The 20,730-nt window shown below is 52.2% G+C and overlaps 1 protein-coding gene across 1 annotated transcript in view; it reads right to left on the bottom strand.

The window, feature by feature from the left end:
* The window catches only part of NTSR1 (neurotensin receptor 1), a 38,626-nt gene that overhangs the window by 5,257 nt on the left and 12,639 nt on the right, over positions 1-20,730 (bottom strand). The window lies entirely within an intron of this gene.

The raw sequence follows: 20,730 nt of genomic DNA, 5'->3' as shown, positions 1-20,730 counted from the left end.
AGCAGAGGCCTGTCCTGAGCTGGAGCTGCTGCTCAGGATAGGGACAACATGCATCAGAGGACATAGGTTGGGGAATGAGAGGGGCGAGTATAGAGAGGCCGCCTGGGGGCTGAAGCCAGGCCCCTGCCCGCTCTGGGCTTTTCGTTCCTTTGTTTCAAATGCTCACCCCTGTCGGTCGCCCCTTGTGCCTGCAGGCAGAAGCTACCTCCTGCCTGCTGAAACACCCCAGCTGCCCTGTCAGGCTCAGACTCCAAAAAGCTTTTGGCTATTCTAGGAAATGGCTCAGGTTGCTGCTGGTGGGGCTCCACCTCACCTGCGTGCCTGGAGCACAGCCCTGCTAAGGAGAGCCTCAGGAGACTGGGGCAATCGCAAGAGGTGCTGAAAGTTGCCAGAACAGAACATTGGCAGGTTCCTTCCCTGGGCCTCTTCCAGGCACTAACCAAGGTGCCTCCAAAGACCCTGGCTGCTCCCGTGGCAGCTCTAGACTCCACTTAGGAGGCCTCATCTCAGTCTCAGGAGACAAACCAATTCCTGTGAGTCACTGCAGCCCGGGGATAATTTAAATAGAACGAGTGTATCCAACACAGATTGTAAATGTCAAAACATTTAAAATACCTCACTGAGCACACGCAGTAAAAATAGCTACCTGGGGGCCGGCGGGGGCCAGAAGCAACAGACCACTGGGGTGCAGGGCCTGGCCCGGTGGCTGCCCCAGCTGTAGGAAGTTGAGGCCTTTGATCTTAAGGTTCTGGAGGAGTGTGAGGAGGCCCCTGCTCTGCAGGTCTACCCTGACCAGAGGTGGCCACTGGGCCATGTGTACATGGGGACACAGGTGCAAGTCCAGCACTACCCTGTAGAAAGAGGGAGGCAGATCAGAAAGTGGGGGTGCAGGGGTGCACACTGGACTCTCAGGATTGCCTTATTCTGCCAGGCTTGCTGGGCCCCTCTCCTGTGCACGACTTTGCTGCTGGGCAGAGCAGAGTGCTGGGCAGTGCAGCTTGCTGCTCCCAACAGAAGCAAAGAGGGAGGTAGAGCGGGCAACAGGCATGCTTGCTGGGAGGGCCGCCATGGGGAGGAGAGGATGAGAGGAAGGAAGGGCCATTGCCTAGACTGGACTCACTCATGTCCTGCACGTACATTCAGTCCTAATAAAATACAGCAGCGACTGCATACAGACACGTTGATTCTACAGCTTAAATGGAAAAATTAATCTAAGAACAGCCAGGAAAGTTCTGGACAGGAAGTGATAGGCTCCCAGGGGATGGGGACATACCACCTTCCCCAGCTGCTGGAACATTCTAATGGTGACTTAATTGAGAACAGTTGGCACTGACAGATGGCTGGACTGAGAGGTCAGTGAGATGTGATTAAAGGTGGCAGAGACAGTACCCAGGTCAGCAGGGGAAGGCAGGCAACCCAGGCTGGCACTGGACTTCTGAAGCAAGATATGTATTTCTTTCCTCTCCTTAAGACGATTTAACTTAGTTCCTGGAACTTGTGCTCTAATTCATAGAGCACTAGTATTAGAAAAATTCCAGATGAGGAGAAGATTAAAACTTACAAAAAACTCCCATAAAATTACTGGAAGAAACATGGAACTTTTAAATGAAAATGTGTGTACCAGGGTGTGTACAAGGGCTGTCTGGAAAGTATCCAGCATATGGGGCCAGCGCCTTACTCCTTTGAGCCACAGGCACCACCCATGTCTCTGTTTTCATAGTAAATGGCTGGATACTTTCTGGTCAGCATATTATAGAATTTACTCCCCCCCACAGCTTTCCTGAGGTATAATCAACAAATAACAATTGTATATAGAGAGGATGCCAAAAAATGTATACACATTTTAATAAGAGAAAAAGCTGCATTAAAATCGTAATATTTAATATATACCATCACACAAGGTGGACGCAAGTCACATTAAGCACCTCTTGTAACTGCAGAAGTAAAACGTCCCCAGAGCTTCTGCTCACCAGTTCTCCTAGCGTGGAAGGCTGCATCTTCCAAGGATGGTCACAGCAAAGATGCCTGATAGGTGAGAACTAACTGAGCCCACACCCCCCCCATCCCCTACCTTCTTGCACTTAGCTGTGTTTTTCTCTCATGTGGGCCTGTAGTTGGTGGTTTACTATTTTCAGATTAGTACCGACTACATGGGATGCTTTTCTGTTCTTGAGATACTTCACTTAGGAGAATGTTCTCAAAATCTGTTCATGTAAATACAAAAGTGTTGAGAGCCTTCCTGCTGGGGGCTGAGGCCATGCAGGACACACAGGGTGAGGGCTCAGTGGGCCAGCTCAGCTCTCTCTTCTTCTTAAAAAGCCACCAGCTTGGGCAGAGCCTGTGGCTCAGTGAGTAGGGTGCTGGCCCCATATACCGAGGGTGGTGGATTTGAACCTGGACCCGGCCAAACTGCAACAAAAAAATAACTGGGAGTTGTGGAAGGTGCCTGTAGTCCCAGCTACTTGGGAGACTGAGGCAAGAGAATCACCTAAGCCCAAGAGCTGGATGTTGCTGTGAGCTTTGATGCCATAGCACTCTACTGAGGGCGACAAAATGAGACTCTGTCTCTAAAAAAAAAAAAAGCCACCAGCTTCCGTCCCCTGCGGACCCAATTCCATAACTCATCAATCCATTAATCCATGAGTGGATTAACCCATTCATGAAGCCTTCATGACCCAGTCACCTCTTAAAGGCTCCACCTCTTAATACGCCACATTGGGGATTCAGTTTCAATAAAGGTTTTGAAGGGGACACTTAAATCACAGCACCTTGTCAAAGACCAGTTGACTGTATACATGGGCGTATTTCTTGGCTCTCTACTCTGTTCCATTGGCATATGTCTGTTTTTATGCCAGTACTATGCTGTTTTGATTACTCTAGCTTTGAATATAACTTGAAATCAGGACATGTGATGCCTCCAGCTTTTTACCTTCTCAAAAATGCTTTGGCTATTTGAGGTCTTTGTGGTTACATGTGAATTTTAGGATTGTTTTTTCTATTTCCATGAAAAATGTCATTGGAATTTTGATAGTGATTGCTTTGAGTCTGTAAATCACTTTGGGTGGAATGAATTTTTTTTGAGACAGAGTCTCACTCTATTGCCCAGACTAGAGTGCTATGGTGTCATCATAGCTCACAGAACTTCTGGGTTCAAGTGATACTCTTGCCTCAGCCTCCTAAGTAGCTGGGACTACAGGTGCCTGCCACAACATCCAGCTGCTTTTTCTATTTTTAGTAGGTCTTGCTGTTGTTCAGGCTGGTCTTGAACTCCTACACTCAAGTGATCCACCTGCCTCGGCCTCCCAGAGTGCTGGGATTATAGACATGACCCACTTTGCCCAGCCTAGAATGACAATGTTAACAGTAGGAATTCTTGCAATCCATGAACATGGTATACTTTTCCATTTATTTGTGTCTTCAACTTTTACCAATTGCTACACGCAGTGTACAAATCTTTCACTTCTTTGGTCCAATTTATTTCTAAGTATTTTATTCTTTTTGATGTTATTATAAATGGGATTGTTTTCTTGATATCTTTTTGGGTAGTTCATTGTTAGTTTATGGACAGAGGATTTGGTCTCAGAAGGCTGAGTGTCTAGGAATTCACCCATTCCTCCTGGGTCATGGGTTTGTTTGGAAGGCTGTGTGTTTCTGGGGATTCATCCATCTCTCTTGGGTCATGGGTTTGTTTGGAAGGCTGTGTGTTACTGGGGATTCACCCATTTCTCCTGGGTCATCAGTTTGTTTGGAAGGCTGTGTGTTTCTGAGGATTCATGCATTTCTCCTGGGTCATCGGCTTGTTTACATGTGCTTGTTCTTAGTAGTTTAGTACGATCCTTTCTTTCTGTTTCTGTGGCATCAGCTGTAATGTCTCCTCTTTCTCTTCCGATTTGAATTCCTTGTCTTCTCTCTCTTATTCTTAGTCTAGCTTCCCTTCTCCCTCCTCCCTTTCCATAAACATCACTGCAATGGAAAAGAAACAGGAGCCTCTGCCCTCAGGGAGCAGAACCCAGGGGAGGTGAGACCCACGAAAAGAACAGCCTGCAGCATTTGGGGGTCAATGAAAGCTACAGCACAGAGTGATGCTGGAGGCAGCGGGTTGGGTTAGTGCTGGAGGGTTTGGGAAGATGACTTCTGACCTTCAACCTGATGGCATGTAAGACCTAGCTGGAATCCCAAATCTTCCTGGCAGAGGGTCCAACAAATTCATGGGTCAAATGATGAGAACCACATGGGAGGCAGGTGACAAATTCAGGGACAGCTTTGTCCACCCTGGCTGACTCCTGCTGTGACCCCTGTCAGGTGTGGCCATGCCTCCTGTCCAGGCTGAATGTCTGCCTCTCTATTCCACCCTTGGAAGCCCTAGTGCCAATCACACAGGGTGGCCTTGAGGGACATTGTCTAATGGGCTGGCCAGTAGTACTCTGAGTGCTGTTGATTGTACCTTTTGACTGACCTGTAGGGAGAGCAAAGAAGGTCACCCATCCAGCCCATCAAATATTCTGGGGTACACTTAGTGGGCTGAAACGCTCCAGAACACCCTGATTTGAAATTCCAAGAACTGGGAGGGATGTGGCCTGAGCAGAAGACTGTTGGGGACAGTATGGCTTGTGGGGTGGGAAGAGCAGGAATGTGGCTGCAGCCATGGCCACTCCCTGCAGAAGAGGCCAGGCGCTCAGCATGGGTCACCTCAGAACATGACACAGCTTGTGTGTCTCTGTGCTTCTGTCTCTATGTGTTGTGTCTATTTCCCGTGGCTGGTGTGTGCAGTGACACCCTCAAGTACACCTGGGCCACCTGCTTGGGGTCTGGCTGGGAATCTGGGCTGTGGGCCTCAGTGGTTGTGTCTGTGAGTTAGGTTGGGGGGACCTCTGGGAACAGAGGATCCTGGAGGGGGACAGGGATGTTAAGACATGGTTGCCCTGTGGCCTGCTAGTGGCACTGCCTCCTCCAGGCACCTATGCTTATGGGGGAGGCTCTGACAGGAGTTGGAAAACCATAAGTGACAGGCAGGGCCTCGCAGAAGCAAGAGAGTGACTGCAGTGGGAGTATGGACGTGGAACCCACTGGTCCCATGGCAAGCTGTGACCTCGGGCAGCTTCAGAGTAGCCCCAGCCTCAGAGCTACCTCTATAAGATGGGCTCTTGAAGTTCCCACCTCAGTGCCCAGAGCACCAATGACACTCACATGCACACAGGATTGGTAGTTAATGTTTTGGAGGGTGGGCAACAGGAGTAAGTGGGCTGAGTTTGGGTGCTGGCCTGGAAGCTGGGAGAGGCTACTCCAGCGGGGAGGAGCCCAGGTGGCCAGGCCTCTGCCCTCTCAAATTTGAACTTGTGTGTGGGAAGAGGAGGTGGAATGAAAGCGTTAGACATAGAACAAGAGGTATGTTTAGGGGCAGCTGCAACAGGGCGTGGCCTCTGGGTGGTGTTCTTGGCTGCGGGGGGTGGAGGGTGGGTACACACAGCCTGGGTGGGGACAGCTGGGGAGTACCTGCCCAGTGAAAGCCACCAGGACCCAACTGCAGACACCTGGCCCCAGGCAGGATATTTTCACCCTTGCTCCGCCCTTCCTCTGAGGAACACCAGCTTTTTCTCTTTCTTTCTTTCCTTTTCTTTCTTCTTCTTCTTTTTTTTTTTTTTGAGACTGAGTCTCACATTGTCACCCTGGGTAGAGTATCATGGTGTCATAGCTCACAGCAGCCTCAAACTGTTGGGCTCAAGCGATCCTTTTGCCTCAGCCTCCCAAGTAGCTGGGACTACAGGTGCCCACCACAACACCCACCTATTTTTAGAGATGAGGTCTCACTCTTACTCAAGCTGGTCTCAACTCCTGAGCTCAGGCGATCCACCTGCCTTGGCCTCCCAGAGTGCTGGGATTATAGGCGAGAGACACCTCACCAGGCCCTTTTTCTCTCTAATTAATCCCACAGTTCAGATAAAGAGACAGCCCCCCAACCACACCCTTCTCAGCTCATCAAGCAGCCTGCTAGATAGGGAAGGGAAGGTACCAAATGTCGCTCTGGATGCTCAGAAATCCCAGGGGCTTTGTAAGACAGCTACTGCCCAAACCCTCCCAACATGGTGACCACTGGAGCCAGCCTAGTGGCCTGGCAGGGAACTGCCTTTCCCCTAGAGCAGATGACCAGCCCAGCTGGGCCCAGGCCAGGGCGACCTCTTCTAACCTTCCTGGCTGACTCCAGACTGAAAACCCCCCAGGCCCCAAACCACAGCACACTCCTGGGCTTCTCTCAGCCCCATCCTGCTTCCACCACTGCAAGGCCAGGAATGATGTACTTAGTTCCAGAAAGCTGCATGTCAGCATCCTCAGCTGCTTGGTTTGAAACAGCAAAACTTCAGGAATAACTCAAATGCCCCCTACTCGGGGCAGGTTGATCAGTTATGACACACATGTGCCATGTAGCCATGGAGATGACTTTACTGAGTGCCTGGCTTGGCCCCCTGGAAAGGAGGCCCCAGACTGACTTGGGGAGAGGGCTGGGCAGCAGAAGTGCGCCCAGCATGTCCTCCTGGAGCTGAGCCCCACGATGAGCCACCTATACAAAAGCAAAACCAAAATAAACAGATGCAATTGATTTGCCTCTGTCCTGTGCTTGTGATGGATGCCCCCAAACCCACCTCACTGTCCTGTGCTCATGATGGGTGCCCCCAAGACCACCTCACTGTCCTGGAACCGGGGAAGAGCTGTGGGTGAATTGTGCCGTCCCTTAGTCCCATCTCTGTGCTCGGCTGCCCCTCGCAGGCACCTGCGGAGATGACTCTGGATGCTGCTGTGATCTGGAAGCCAAGGCAGTGGGACACACAACCCACAGTGGATTGAGCCTGGATACAAGACAGGTCAGTGCTGGGTGGCAGTGACCACAGACTTGGCCTGACGGGAAGCCCAGCAGATGCCTTGGGAGGGGGATGAGCTCTAGACCCTCGCCTTCTCTTATAACTGCCCACATTTCTGGGCCTATGAGTGGACAACAAGGGAGAGGCTGGGGCATTTGACTCAGGGGGTTCATGAAGGGAAGGGGGATGAGATTGACAGAGCAACAAGCTCTGGTCATCACAAAGCAGTCCATCCCACTGTCAGAGAGCTCTAAGACACAGCCTTTAGCTTTAAATGAAAATTAGTATTTTGAATCCCTCTAACTTCCACTTTCCAGCTGACATTACACCCTTTGCGGGAGCCAGACACCTGCTCTGCATGTCAGCTCAGCGACAACCACATCAAGTCTGGGAAGAAGGAACTACTGTTACCCCATTTACAGGAGAAACCCAGGAGTCTGACCCCACAGTCTGAGTACTCACATTCATGCCATGGCTGTTCTTCACATGGAGGACAGAGCAGCTGAAGGAGCATCTCTTGTGTGTGGACCACCACAGGCAAGGCTGAAGCCTCGGCAGGCAGTGCCTCACCTGCTCCCGAGGGGACACTTTCTGTAGGTGACTGGAGGTTTGAGGGCACACAGTGTAAGGGTCATGTACTTGGTGAGCTCTCGGGAGGCCGAGCCTCCCCTGCAGCCTCGGCTCATCTCTATTTCCTGCCTTACTTTAGCTCTTGTCTTCCACCTGGTCTCCGCAGGGGAAATTCTGGTTTGGAATTTAGGGGAGGGCCAGGCAGACTTAACGGCCTCAGCATCAAGAGAATGTCAGAGCCCCAGGGAGTTCAGCACCACGGACAGTACCAGCCTCCCTCCTGGATGAAGCTCATTGTCCAGCAGGAACGTCAACTGGGGCAGGGGGACCCCAAGCCAGCTGGGGTCAGAGCCCCACCAGGACCACTCCTCCAAGGTGGGCAGGTGTACCTGTAACTTTGGCGGGAGGTGCTACCCTCTCCTTGGTGGTGCAGCCAGCAGTCCTGGACGAGGCAGTTGGAACCTCTCTCCTGACTGCTGGAGCCTTAGAGGCCACTGTGTGAGCGAGGACTTGGCAGAGCAGAAGCCTCCAGGAGCCACATCCTGTTTGCACCAGCTGTGTGGCAGGACTGGCACCACCACGGCTGCTAGGAGACCATGAGGTCAGCCCAGAGGGTCTCAATCAGATTAGGAAATGGCCTTTCCAACATCCCCCTCCCCCACCGTGCTGGGCAAGCACCCTCCAGGACAGATACCCCAGGTCCGAAGCCCATGAGAAAGGCCCCCTCGCTCCATATAGTGGGGCAGGGGCGGGGTCTGGCCTTGCCCTGAGCCCCTGGTGACTGTCGGTGGGTCTGCTTTTAACCACCGAGGGCAGTGGCTGGGATGCCAGTTGCTTTGGGGCACCTCAAAAGCGACTTACAGTCATCAGCAGGTGGCAGCACACCACTGGGGGCGGTGGGTTAAATGTTTGTTTGCTGTGTTCTCAAATATTCTCCACCTGAAGGCTCATTAGAATGTTCAAGTCACTAGGCATCTGCTAAATGGCAACAAATGGAGCTTAGAGGTCCCTGGTGAGGGCAGGTGGTGCAGCACAGGTGGTGAGCTGGTATGTGGGGTTCCAGCCTGAGGCTCAATCCCCACCTGTGCCAGAGCAAAGCGGCAGAAAGGAGCCTTAGTGGCCTCCTACCCGGCATATCTCAGACACGGAGAATAGACCCACATGGGGACTACCCTGGGCTGGAGCCCCTTCTCTTTGTAGGAAAGTCCATCTGGGGTCTATAGGTGCAGACTGCTGCTCACGCACCTAAAACATGAGCCAATTTAATTAGGCTTGCTAAGCCTTTTGTTTGCATCTTTCTAAAATGCAGGGCATTAACTTGACTCTGAAGGATTAGAAGTGGGGCCAACTGAGCACAGGGTGCATTGGAACCTTAGCCTGTGCCCGTGACAGAGGCCATCCAAGCATCTGTGCTCTATGCCAGTAAAACCTGGATTGTGGGAACACTGGCAGTGGGCTTTTAGTGGGTTTCATACAAAGCCCTCTGCTGGGTCTCGGGAGGTAAGGCTGCAGGCTGGGGATAGGCTGTGCTGTTGGGGTTCCCCGTCCCAAGCAGGCTGGGGATAGGCTGTGCTGTTGGGGTTCCCCGTCCCTAGCTTACAATTCAGAAGCATGTTTAGAAAAGAGCTGACCTCGCCCAGCCTCCTGCACAGATCTGGCACCTGGGTTCAATTCTTAATGCTGGCAGCTGTCTCCAGCCCTGCAATTTTCCAGTGTTTTCTTGCCATGTAATTATGTGGGCAGTTTGGTAAATATCCTGTCCCTCCCCATGTCTAATTACGATCCACTGGCAAAGGTGGGCACTGAGCTTCCCCATGGACATCTGGCACCACACAGCACCTCGGCACATTTCAATAGAATTAGCGCTCCGCCCCCGCCTTAGGTGAATCTGATTATGGTGGACAGATAGGCACATGTGCTCACCCACCGGATGAGGCTTCAGGGGTGGCCAGCATGAAGAGGAAGCTGGGGCGCCCACTCACGTCCCCCAAGACTCCAATGTGGGAGGAGCTCGCCTTCTCAGCCGGTGCGCTACTCTCCCTTCTTCCCACCTTGGCCAGCCCTTGGGTGGGTGGGGGGGACGCTCTTAACTCCTGGTCTGGGGATGCTCAGTGCTCAGTGAGGGGACTGTGCTTCTGCAGACAGCAGCCTCTGCCCCAGTGGGACGGCTGTGATGAAGAGCAGGTCCTTCAGAGCTATGCAGCCCCATGATGGTGAGCAGGTCTCTCTGTCTTAGGAGGGCGTGGTGTGGGAGGATGCGTGAGACCCATCGCTGTGGACAGTGGAAGCCCTGGGTCTCTTCTGTTTCTAGAAACCCAAATGAGGGGTGGGGCAGGCTGGTGGCCCTGAGCACAACCCCTCTCACACTAGGCCTGTTTCCTCCCAGTGAGGGAGGGGCATGGGCTGGTCTGCCCTGAATATCTCTGGTCCTGACCCTGTGACCCCAACATTGTCCAAGGACAGCCTGAGGCTGTAGCTGCCCATGAGGACTAGCATGAGCCTGGAGGAGCCCTTGGCCCCACTGCCCCACCCAGAGGAGGGAGGCTGTACACAGGGACCACCCCCCATGGGTGTGGCCAAGGCCCAAGTTGTCTAAAGAGCTGCTGCCATTCTGAGAGCCAGAGGGGGTGAGTGGCCCGGGGGAGCCCCCTCCTGGGAGCCAGGTGTGAGCCTTGCAGGTGTTGCTGAGAGTTCCCGGTGGTTTCACTCATGGCTTATCAGACCCTCCTCTCCTCCTGTGGGCTCCTTGGCAGCTGCCACATTTCTGCCATGATGCCTGGTCGTGTACTGAAGAGGTATCTGTGAAGCGGTGTGTGTTCCCTTCAGTGGGGCTCAGGTGGCAGCAGAGCGCAGCCTTCCTGAGTGTCCTCCCGCCAAGCCTGGACATGAGAGGACAGGCCTGGACTCCACAGACCACCTGAGGTGCTGGGGCACCCCCACCCCACATTCTGACTGGGTGCTCACTGTGACCTCAGGCTCAGTCAGGGCACTTGGGCTACTGACCCTGCCCTACACAGCAAGGTGCATTTCCTCTGACAGTTTTGAAATGGCCACTCGGACCTCAGTCTGCTTCTTTGGGCTTGGGGAGGAGCTGTGGCTGGATGCGCCTGACATGCTGGCAGATGGTCATGTGCCCTGCATCTGTCGGCCAGTCTGCTGTCCTCCCCAGGAACAGCTGGCCCACAGGGAGACAAGCTCCTCAGACACTGAGGCTACAGGGGCTATCCCAGCACTTTCAGGGCCTGGGGCCAGAGGGTACCCATTACTGACAGACATCAAGGTCCCCCTTAGACAGGGACACACATGATCCGAGACTCACGTGTGATTCAGGCTATAAACCTGGACCCGATGCCCCGTGGTGCTCACATGCCACCAAGTGGCAGTCTGGCTGACCCCAGCACTGCAATGCCTGTGACCTAACGGTCACTAGGGCCTGTGTTGTCACGAGGGCCTAGGCCACAGCTGTCATCTCAGGCTGTAGATACTTCCTGACATGGCCACTGGTCAAGCAAGAACTGCCCATTACCAAGACTGTCCTGTCACTCTGTCAGCCCTGTGGCCAGTGCAAGATGGTCCCCAAAGAGCCAGCCATCTCCTGTGCTGGGATTCATGCCCTCCACCGTGTGCTTTGGCTGTTCCCCTTGAAAGAGGCGGAATCAGTCACCTACCCCCAGCTGGAAGCATCAAGCATGCCAACCCCAAACAACAGCTCTCCAGCTCGGGGGCCAAGGTCACTCAGTGTGAGGAGCCCTGTTGTCCTCCCAGAGGGAGAGGCCAAGCCAGACCCCACAGAGCCACCAGATGACCAAAGCCACTGGACTGACCTTGATGAGACCATTTGAACTGGCCCCAATTGCCATCCAGAGAATCGCAAGCAAGTCAGTACCGTAGTTACTGTGTTAGGCCTGGAAGTTTGGGCTGTTTAGTTACTCAGCAGAGGCTAGCAGTGGATGTCCAGGAGGACACCCTGCCTGGACAACACACAGTCCCCTTGGTACAGATGCCAAAATTGGGATTCAGATCAGACTCCCTCGAAGAAAACTCTAAACCAGTGACCACAGCTGGAGCCCGGTTCCCTGCAGCTGCCACGCCCTCCCCACCTCGCAGGCTGGGGCTCTGTTCTCTGACGCCTCTGCACCTTCGTTCCAGCCCTAGGAAGTGGGCCTGCCTCACAAGCAAGGGGAGGAGATTCTTCCCCACTGGCCACCCCAAACCTGACCCTGACCCCATATCCTTCCCCACCCACAGAGGAATTCAGTCTCCCTCCTAATAGCATTTGTCACAGAGAGATAATTGGTTCATTTGTTAGCCTCACAGTATGTCCAGGCGCAGTGCTGGGGGTTTTGTGGAAAGAGGGGCAGTCTAGCCAAAATGCCACCCAGCTCGGAGGAAAGCAAAGGAAGCCATTGTCCTGTCCCAGTGCCACAGCCCCATTTACATAACCGTGAATGGGGCATCCAGAACTCAGGCCACTTGCTGGCCACAGGGGCCCGGGCTGACCTCCCACAGTCCCCTTCCCCTCTGCCAAGGCCCCAGAAGTTCAGGTGGTCCCTGAGCGCTGAGGGAGGGGAGGAGCCTTGCACAGAGCTAGGAACTGCTCCGAGTGGGAGGAGAGGCTGGCCTCGCCCTTCAGTTTACATTACTCTTTATGGCAGAGGCCCCTGTGTCCTCCCAGGGCTGCCCACCCCCAGGGCTGGTGTCCTCCCCTCCCTGCTCCTCCCTCTGTCTCTCCCTCATCTTTGCCCCTCCTCTGTCTCTGCCCACTTTATGTCTCTCTCCCTCCCTCCTCCCCTCACAAGCCAACCACCGGCCCCTCAGTATTGGCAGGTGACACAGCCCTGAGTCAATCACTTTGCAACCTGGAAAGCTGAGACAGAATGTGGAATGTCCACCCCAGATTCACCAGCATGGCTCTCTCCCTGTCTGGGGGAAACACAAATGTCCCCCAAATGCCCATTTGCCCCCAGCAAGGAGCATAGCTTATGGCATCAACCAGTTGCTTCAGGCAGGATGGAGGTGCCATCCCTTTAATCAGTGCTGACCTTGCCCTGTCCAGGGCTGTGACTTGAGGCTCCAGGGGCAGGCAGGGAGGACGCCTGCTTCTCTCTTAGGAGGTGATCAAGATGCAGGGTGCCCGACAGAGCTCCTCCCCACAGCTTCCACGCACAGCTTATGACATTTAAATCAATGGGAATTTGCAAGTCCGATGCTGACATGAATATTCATGATGCTTCCTGCTTGGATGCAGGCTTGGCTTGCTGTGTGCCTCTGTGACAAGACAAGACGAGATGTGGCAAGTTCCACCAAGTGGTGGCATCTCATGCGACAAAGTTCCAAGACTTGAAAGCTTCCAACTGCCAGAGACCCCTTTCATCCAGAGGCCAGCAATGTACTCAGCCTGGCCACTCTGCTGTGTGCCCTGAGCCCAAACGCAAGCTGGGGCAGAGAGGGGGGAGAAGTCGGATGGAGGGAAGTTGGATGATAAAGGCCCAGACCAGGGTGGGCTGGGGTGGAGACACCTCTCAGGCTCTCCACTTGATCGAGAGTCACTCGAGGCTTCCCTCTTAAGATCAGAAAGAAAGAACGAGGTCCTCTCTCATGCCTCCTACTTAGTTTTAAGTTCCAGTTACTAAGACAAGAAAAAAAAATAAAAAGTATGCAGATTGGGAAGGAAGAAAGAAAACTCTCTTTATAGATGATAATCTGGTTGTCTATGTAAAAAATACCAAAGACTGGACAAACTCCTGGAACTAATAAAGTGGTTACCGCAAGGCGGCAGGATGCAAGATTAATACACAAAAGTCAGTCACTTTCCTCTACACCAGCAATAAACAATTAAAACTTGAAATTAAAAATACAATACAATGGACTTAATATTAGCAGCAAAAAGATGAAATACTTTAGGTGTAAGTCTAGCAAAATATGTTCGGGATCTACATCAAGAAAACGTCAAAACTCTAATTTAAAAAAAATCCAGGAAGATCTAAAGAAATGAACAGATGCTCCAGGCTCATGGAGAGGAAGAGTGTGGCTCTAAGATGTCGGTTCTTCTCAATCTGAACTACAGAGTCGCCTCAAACCCAATCAAAACCCCACGAGCTATTTTGTGGATATCAACAAAGTGATTCTAAAGGTTACATGCAGAAAAACTAGATCCAAGGACTGACACTATCTGACTTCAAGACTTATTATAAAGTCACAGTGATCAAGACAGCATGGTCCTGGCTGAAGAGCAGACAGAGATTGACAGGAGGGAATAGAGGGGCTGAAAGGGCAGCACAAGTGTCATCAGCTGCCCTTGGACAAAGGGCAGAGCTGCTGCTGGAGAGAAGACAGCCTTTCCAGCAAGTGGTGCTGGAACAACTGGACGTCCGCCTGCAAACAAAACTGCCAGACATTTTTCAACATATTTAACTCAAATTGGATCACAGACCAAAATGTAAAATGCAAGACAAAAAAACTTCTAGGTAACAATAGGGAACAATCTAGGTGAGTTTTAGATTTGCCAGTGAGTTTTTAGATATATCAAAATCATGATCCATGAAAGAAAAAACTGGTAAGCTAGACTTTATTAAAATTAAAATTTACTCTGCAAAGGGCACTGTTAAAAACATATAAAGATAAGCCACAGCCTGGAGAAAATATTTGCAAAGCACACATCTGATAAAGGGTTCCATCCAAAATACACGAACAATTCTTAAAACTCAATGACAGGCTCACGCCTGTAATCCCAGCACTGTGGGAGGCTGAAGAGGGAGAATCGCTTGAGCTCAGGAGTTTGAGACTCACCTGAGCGAGAGTGAGACACTCACTCATGAAAAAAATGGAAAAACCCAGCTGGGCACCACGGCGATTGCCTGTAATCCCAGCAGCTTCTGGAGGCTGAGGCAATGGGATGCCCAAAAGCCGGAGTCTGAGGTTGCAGTGACCTACCAAGCCACTGCACTCTGCTCAGGGGCATAGGGTGGGACTCTGTCTCAAAAAAAAAAAGGGAAAGAAATAAAAATAAACAATGAAATAAAAAAAAAACAACTCAATGACAAGGCAAACCAACAGCCAGATCAAAAAATGGGCAAAAGATCTGAACAGATCCCTCATCTAAGAAGATGCACATGTGTGCAGACAGCAAGGCAGCATGTAAAAAGATGCTCTACATCATACGGCATCAGAGAAGCGAAATCAGACCAGCGAGGTAAAGTGAGAATGGCTGTACAAACCCTAAAATCGAAAACCTGACAACACCCAGTGCTGGTGGAGATGTGGGGAACAGGGGTGCTCAGTGGGACTGGTGGGAGCGCAAAGCAGCACAGCTACTTGGGGAGGGGACCTGGCAGTTTCTTATAAAGCTGAACAGGCTCTTCCCACACAGTCTGGTGATCATACTGCTTTGTATTTACCCAAAGGAGTACAAAATCACATAAAACTTCACGTGTTTATGTCATCTTTATGTATAATTGCTAAAATCTGAGAGCAACCAAGATGCCCTTTGGTGAGTGAGTGGACAGTAAACAAGCTGTGTTGTGTCCCGACAGTGGGGTATTGCCTGGAGCCGTCAAGCTGTGAGACGATGTGGAGGAACCTCAGATGCATGTTGCTGAGAAACAGCACTCAAAGGCTGTGCGCTGTCCAGCCGTGTGACATTCTGGAGAAGTCACAAGTACAGAGAGATTAGGGTCAGTGGCTGCCAGGGGCTGGTGGGGAGGGAGGGTGGGACAGGGGAGCATAGGGATGTTTAGGGCAGAGGAACTTCTGTGTTTGAAGCTGTGGTGGTAACGTGAGGCCTGGCACACTTCTCCAAACCACAGAACATAGCACACCAAGAGTGAGGCGTAACACAGACTGTGCACTTTCATTAACGAAGTATCAATGTGGCTCGGCGCCCCAGCACGGTGGTTACGGCACCAGCCACATACACCGAGGGTGGCAGGTTCAAATCTGGCCCAGGCCAGCTGAACAACTGCAACCAAAAAATAGCCGGGCCTTGTGCTGGGCCTCTGTAGTCCCAGCTACTTGGGAGGCTGAGGCAGGAGAATCACTTAAGCCCCAGAGTTTCAGGTTGCTGTGAGCTGTGACACCACAGCACTCTACTGAGGGCGACATAGTGAGTCTCAAAGAAAAAAAAAGGTATCAAGATGGGTTCATTCGTTAACAATGGACTGCAATGTCAATAAGGGGGCATCTGGACTATCTGCTGGACTATCTGCTTAATTTTCTCTAAATCTAGAATCATGTCTTCTGTGTGAGGGTGCCCTTCAGGCTCATCTGTCTGTTTCTTTCTGTTTTTGAGCGAGACTCTCACAAAGGGAACCCTCAAGTGTGCACACATTATCCCACAGGGCACATGACTGGGCCCTGTGGAGAAAGGGCCCAGGGACCAACGAGCAAAGAAAACCACAGACAGCGTCGATTTTTATGGAAATTGAAACTTCTCTGCAGAGGGGGTACTTAATAAATGAGCTTCACCATTTTTAGAACTGAAGAGCAAAATCCATGGGAGCAAAGCTGGGGCCGGAGATAGGAGCTTGCAATTCCTGCGGGGGTCACCCACCAGAGGAATGTAGGTAGAACTCAGCTCTGCCCCTCATGAGGTGGGATCACAGGGCTGGGGAAATGGGGGGCTGGTGGGGGAGGCAGCCCTGGGGCTTGCTGGGCTATGGGTGGGGAAGCCGGCTCTCTCCTGTGGGAGCAGAGCTCAGATGCTGGGAGAATCTGGGGACCCAGGGGGCACTCCCTTCGCCACACTTCAAAGCAGACTGGCCCCCTCCTCCAGGAAGCCCTCACAGCTACCCTCATAAGTCAAAGCACTTTTCTGTCTTCACAGAAGCCCAGATGGGGGGTCAGGCTCAGATGGCCCTGCGCTGGCCCTGCACAGATGTGCATGTGCTGACCTGTGCTCAGAGCAGTCCAAGTGTGATCGAGGCCACACTTGAGTCTGGGGGTCTGGCACCCAGCCCTCAGGCAATGACATGAAGTAGCACCCTGCTCTACCCCCAACCTAGTTAATCAGAACAAGCCCTGGGTGTGTGTGAGCAGCTCCCTGCCCCAGAGTCCCCTGCCTGGGCCATGTGGAATGGGGCAGGCACCTCCAGGCTCTCTGCACAGACAGCCATCCTCTACTCCACTTTGCTCTCCCACAGTGTCAAACCCTCAAGGGTGGGAGGGAAAACAAGTTTCACATGCTGACAAATAGACCAGGTGGCTCCCTCTGCTGACTCCTGGGCACTGGAGTCTCCTGGGACATCCAGCTCCTCCTAGTCCTGGGCTTGGGTTTTAACTGTGGTTTCTACAAGGTGACCCCAGGGGATAACTTCAGAGTGGTATCAGGAGAGTGGACCACAGGGATGTCCTATCTACTTGGTTAATTAGTTACAAAAGTCAGGGAAGTGTGACCTCGTTATTGAAAAGTGTCTGCAGATGTGATGAAGGGTCTCCAGACAAGAGCCTCCTGGATTGAAGTGGGCCTAGATCTGATGGCAGAAGTCCTTGGAAGACACACAAACACACGGGGAGAAGCTGCATGGTGATGAAGGCAGAGACTGGAGTGATGTGGCCACAAGCCAGGGAGCACCAGGAGCAGCCAGTGGCCGGAGGGACAGGGACAGATCCTCCCCGGAGCCAGGAAGGAGAGCAGCCCCCGACTCCTGGGCAGTGAGAGGGACAGTGCTGTTTGGAGCAGCCCAGCTATAGGACATTGTTAGGCAGCCCCAGGGGATCGGTATGTGTGCTCTGAGACCCTCCATGGCCCTTCATGACAGGCAGAAGCACAGAGGGTGTCACTTTCAAAACATGAATATCTGCCAGGGCACTCACAGGGAGCTTTCTGAGTGTTTCCTCACTGATCCTACACAAATGTAGATATTTTTAATACGTTAGACAGGCCCCTTTTAAACAAGCTGTCAGGAAAATTAATTGTAGGAAGTTTAATGGGTGTTACCCTTGTCTGAGTGCCCTACAATTACTGGCTCCTTGTCTGTGCTGAGTTTGATGAGGTGGGGGCCTCAGAGACCCCTACTGCTCCAGAAATACTCCTTCAGCTTGGAGTTCATTTCCTGACCCCAGATCACTGCTATACTGTCCGAGCCACTGCCTCTTGTTTGTCCCCGGCCTTCCTGGCTGCTGAAGATGCAGAGGGCCCCTCTGTCCTCTGAGGTTCCAACCTGAGCTGCTGCCTTCGAGCTTGGGCCAGGGCACCAAGTGCCCTCATCTGCCCCTCCTCCCAAAGTGCAGTCCAGCCCTTCATGCGGGCTCAGGTCCCCAGAGAAGAAAGTCCACCTTGGCCACACAGACCCTGGAGGTGGGCAGACTCTGGGGCCCCCAGGCCAGGACAGTGGGCACAGCAGGGCATTTCAAGATGGCTACCCCTTGCCCTGCCTCCTATGTGCAGGCTGCAGCTGCTGGGGACAGATCTTATAGCCACACCGTCTGTCTTTCCACTACTAAAGCCAACCTGCTGTCACAGGAGGCCCACCTGGAGACCACCCAGCGAGCCAGCATGGTCGCCTGCAGCTGGCTCCAGAGAAACCCCAGGGTGTTTCCCTGGCATGACACGGGACTGGGAAAACGAAGGGTAATCCTTGCCTTCCCCCCACATACTGCAGACTGTCCAGAGAGGAGAGCTTCAGGGTGCTGGGGAAGGTTCCAGGCTGGAAAGACCCTTACCCCTGCCTGCAACTTCTGTCTTTTGAGGGCCAGACTGACCCCAGGTACAGGGATCTGGAGCAGCCCCTGGAGGGCTGGTTCAGCCCAGATGCAACCACTTCTCCCTCATCTCCAGGCAATAAATAGTGACCCTAGACAGCCATTTCCTACCGTGCACATCCTGTTGGGCACACAGCCCAACTTGGACAGGTTTACAAATGAGCCAGCCTCTGACTGGGCTCCGGAGCTGCACACCCGGGACGGCCAAAGCTCCGCTCCCGGTGACACAAGCCAGACCCATGCTTGGTTCCCCGACACTCAGGAGCCGGGGGCGCATGGTCCTACCAGACAACCGGGAACCTGTGCTCTACACAGCAGCGTCCTAGGGTGCCGTGAGCGTAATTCCAAACAGAAATTATCCCCAAACAGCCCCAGCAGTCTCTGAACTTGGAGATGCTGGAAGTATTGTTTTTTTTTTTTTAAACCAGAGGAACTGTTTTTGAGTTGTAAGAACATGAAACTCTCTGAAGAATGCTCTTAACCTTTAAGTCTATGAAAAGAGGCTATTGAAATTTACAATAAATTTACCTTCTAACAGACAAAGGCTAAAAATGTGTAAATCCAAACAATGTTGCTCTTTCTCATAAGCCTCTGTGTAAGATTTACTCAAAGCTGAGCCGCCTGGCTTTCGTGTTTCTGAGATAACTATGTTCCTTTGTTATATATTTTGCAACATTGTTTTTGTAATTCCTTTGAGCTAAAGTGTTTTTATCATAAGCTGCCTCCCATAGTTTTGAAAGTAGGCAGCATTTAGAACCTACAGATGACTTTCACTTGGTGTGCTGGACTAGCGCCTGCCAGAAACGGCTCTAAGGCTGCCCGTGGCATATCAGGCAATTGTGTTCTGGCCCTAGAAGAGCCTCAAGACTGTGGCCCTGCAGAAATCTGCAGGATGAGCCCACAGTCAGCCGTGTCCCTCCATCTCCCAGATGGAGATGAGGTCTGGGCTGAACTAGCTGCCTGAGCAGGGGGTAGCCAAGACCAGATAGGGGCTCGGAGGTGGCTTATATCCACAGAGCAGGGCAGTGTGCCTGCTGGGGGCCTAAGAAGCCTACAGGGGCCTCCTTGTGGGGTCTGGGATGGCCAGGCTGAGTGTGCAGACCAAGACCTGGGAGGGCTTCTTGGGGGCAGCTGGGGCTCCAGCAGCAGTGCACTGACCCACTGAGGATCTGGCAGTGGTGCCAGGCGCCTCCATAGAGCAGCGGGGGACCCAGAGCAAGGCATGTGCTGAGACCCACCCTAACTACACCCATGACTGGCTGATGGAGTCCACAGAGTCTGGAGAAGGAACCTAGGAACACACGAGCTTCCTGCAGGGCTGGGCGGAACTAAGCAGGTGCCAGTTTGCACTGAAGCCCCCAAACAAGAACCAGCACTCTTCCAAGGAAGATATCTGTCTTCTATAGTGTCTGGTATAAATTAAAGATTCCTAGATGTGAAGAAAGGAAAATGTGAGTCACTGACACGAAAAAAAGAAGTCAAATGAGACAGACTTCAAGGTGACCAGTGAGGAGAGGCTGGTGTCAGGTATGAACTGGCCCGGTTCTGTTAGAGTCTGGCACTGTCTAGACCACCTTAGGGATGGTCTAGACGGCCTCTACAAGAACAGACACAGAGAACCATCTAAAAAGGCCCACAGAGGAAAGACAATGGAATGCTCTGGCTTCCTGCCAGAAGAAGGGAAGGCCCCCTGGGACTAGAAACTGTCAGGGGAAATCTCAGAGAGGAGAGGGCTGGAAAGCTGACACCCCCCGCCCCCTGACTCTGTGTATGAACCCTGAGATTACCCTGGGATGACACGCACACGGGGCCACAATAAAGGGTTTGGAACTGAGCTCCGATACAAACCTCCTCCACGTCCCGGGGCCTACCCCTCAGTGGCACACGAGTGCGGAGTACTCACCACTCACTGCTTGGGGTGGCCCAGTGAAGGACGTGGGAACGGGACTGGCATCGGATCCCCACTGACAGGTGGCAGGACAGAAGCTGCAGCGCTGATGGGGCTGACTGCCTGCTGGAAGGCCCAGAAGGATCTTAACATAACCAGAACCACAACAAAACTCAGAATGCTCAGGAATAAAGCAAAATCACCTGAAGTTGAAGGAACCAGGACAATGTGACTAAGTCTCAAGGAAAAGACAACGGCTACATGCTGCCCTGGAGATGACCCGGAGGGCCGGATGACAAGCCCTTTAAAGCAGGCCCTATAGTCAGGCTCCTCGAGGGAAGGGGTCCTCTCGAAATGAACAGAAAGACAAAAATTCATAACAGAGAAAAATAAACTATATTAAAGAAATCAATACAAATTTTATAGTCAGGCTCCTCGAGGGAAAGGGTCCTCTCGAAATGAACAGAAAGATAAAAATTCATAACAGAGAAAAATAAACTATATTAAAGAAATCAGGCTCCTCGAGGGAAGGGTCCTCTCGAAATGAACAGAAAGATAAAAATTCATAACAGAGAAAAATAAACTATATTAAAGAAATCAGGCTCCTCGAGGGAAGGGGTCCTCTCGAAATGAATAGAAAGATAAAAATTCATAACAGAGAAAAATAAACTATATTAAAGAAATCAGGCTCCTCGAGGGAAGGGGTCCTCTCGAAATGAA

The sequence above is a fragment of the Otolemur garnettii genome, unplaced genomic scaffold (genome assembly GCF_000181295.1).
Source record: "Otolemur garnettii isolate 467f Iridium unplaced genomic scaffold, OtoGar3 scaffold00023, whole genome shotgun sequence".
NCBI classification, from domain to species: Eukaryota; Metazoa; Chordata; class Mammalia; order Primates; family Galagidae; genus Otolemur; species Otolemur garnettii.
This window is presented reverse-complemented; position numbering and strand designations above follow the sequence as displayed.